This window comes from Macrobrachium rosenbergii, chromosome 12 (genome assembly GCF_040412425.1).
Source record: "Macrobrachium rosenbergii isolate ZJJX-2024 chromosome 12, ASM4041242v1, whole genome shotgun sequence".
In the NCBI taxonomy this organism is placed as follows: Eukaryota; Metazoa; Arthropoda; class Malacostraca; order Decapoda; family Palaemonidae; genus Macrobrachium; species Macrobrachium rosenbergii.
In genome coordinates, this window is record NC_089752.1 from 63,217,820 (window position 1) to 63,220,319 (window position 2,500).

General features: G+C 30.7%; 1 protein-coding gene across 2 annotated transcripts in view; it reads right to left on the reverse strand.

Moving 5' to 3' along the window:
* The window catches only part of LOC136843690 (zwei Ig domain protein zig-8-like), a 161,633-nt gene that overhangs the window by 153,922 nt on the left and 5,211 nt on the right, over positions 1–2,500 (reverse strand). The gene's annotated exons all lie outside the window — the stretch shown is intronic.

Here is a 2,500-nt window from a genome sequence, read left to right on the forward strand (position 1 = left end):
TGTTTAATACCATAACGAAGAAAACATCGAGTATAAAGGTGGATATATTTACATATTTAGCAATGTGTTTTTTGTCCGTTTCCCTTGTATGTTAAGTTAGTGGGACTTATTATTATTATTATTATTATTATTATTATTATTATTATTATTATTATTATTATTATTATTATTATTATTATTATAAATGCAGTTGCTTACTGACTTCATGAGAAACAAATTCGTTTTTACAATGGCTCTCATTTGAACAGTGTATTTGATGAAAATATTAGGAGCGCCTTCCTCATATAAATAATAAGATATCAAATTGCCGTCCTTTCAAAATAAGTACTGTTCTATGTTAGTGGAAAACTAACGAAAGAAGTTCATTTCTACTTTTAAAACTAGAAATACATTGTTCTTACTTTCGTAGTTAAATATATTTTGAAAATTGTAACGTGCATCATTGGTAAATTTAAGAATCTATCTTTCATGCAACAGTTCCAGTTTATTTTGGTTACATCTGCAGGATGTATGATTTTTTAGTGCATTCCTGCTACGAATTCACCATAAAAACGTTTATTTTTGCTGATGTTTTCATTTTCCTAATGCATGAGAAAAGCGCAAACGTTTTAGTGCGATGAGATGAAACTGAACGTTGAATGTTACGAGACAATATTTCATTCTCGCAAATATAAACATCTTTTCAATGATTTCATTTCAGTTTGGAAAATGTCATATATAATACCGAAAGGCGCAAGTTTATTCTTGGTTAAATGGCCGATAAATAGATCAGCTGTTTGATTTAAACACATACAAAAACATGCAGATAAACAAACACAGATCCACGCACAAACAAACAGACTCTTTTCCTTTTGTTGCATTTCGGTAGAATCTTGCCTTTGTTACATTCCCTTTGTATTGGGAGAAGTTTTGCCTGAGATTCTCTTAAGAATAAAGGAGGAAGTTCTCGCAATCCATTGTTCCGTTTCCCTCGTTTGCCATATACACTCAGATTATATTCTATATCCGGTTTTGTTTCGTGACGCGAGCATACACACGCACAGACATTATATATATATATATATATATATATATATATATATATATATATATATATATATATATATATATATATATATATATATATATATATATATATATATGTGTGTGTGTGTGTGTGTGTGTGTGTATATATATATATGTGTGTATACACATGTATATATATATATACATATATACACAAACATGCATATATGTATCTATGTATATATATATATACACATACATACATACACACGCGTGTTTATGCATACACTCTTACGGACCTGTCTCTGGCTGTACATAAATGGAAACGTAATATGTCCAAACATATCTCATGTATATAAGTACTCAAACTTTTCCATTGAGCAAGTTCAACAGGAATCTAAATGTAATAGGAAACTAGAAAATTGGCTGATTAATTTCTGTAACCTGTCATCGCAATCGAGGAACTGGGTGATTAATACGTTTGAGTTGTTTGTAGGTGAATGGGGAAGTAATGAGCACGTAATTATTTGTTTGACTAATTAGGATATAAAGAGATGAAGCATTTTTGGGTGAAAAAGTACGGTAAAAAGATTGAGGGCGGAATATTAAATTCGAGTTATTAACTCCTTTCCAACTATTTTTAAAAATCACCCCATTTTAATAATAATAATAATAATAATAATAATAATAATATCCTTTATTTCAGGTCAGAGACAAGTACAGAGATAAGCAAAGTAGAAATAATTCAGTATGTAATATTAAGATGACGAAATAAGAAATTATGGTAATAAACGGCTACACATAAACAGTTGCATGGAACAGTAATAACAATAACTATAGGAACAGCGGTCAATAATAATAATAATAATTTTTCGTTAGAGACCCAAGGCAAATACAGATTTCAGATACGGTTTGCTATATATATTTACTTAGAAGATCTTTAATAAAATTCTTTGAAGTTTACAGTTACAGAGCATTGCATAAAAATTCTTGTTATGAAGGGACGTAGAGTGTTTCATAAACAAAAGGACTGTCTCCCTGGTCTCACGGTAGAGCTAATGCTTAGCTAATTAATATATTCTGCTTTAGAGGTGCGCGTTTGTTTCATTTATTTGGTAAAGTATTTATTGTACATGACGGGTTATTGTTACTTTAACAAAACTTACGCGTATTAATTATAAACACTCATATCAATTCTCTTGTATTTAAACAGCTGTATTTTTATTGTTTTGGAAGAGAGAGAGAGAGAGAGAGAGAGAGAGAGAGAGAGAGAGAGAGAGAGAGAGAGAGAGTTAAGTATACCTTGGTTTAACCAGACCACTGAGCTGATTAACAGCTCTCCTAGGGCTGGCCCGAAGGATTAGATTTATTTTACGTGGCTAAGAACCAATTGGCTACCTAGCAACGGGACCTACAGCTTATTGTGGAATCCGAACCACATTATAACGAGAAATGAATTTCTATCACCAGAAATAAATTTCTCTAATTCTTCATT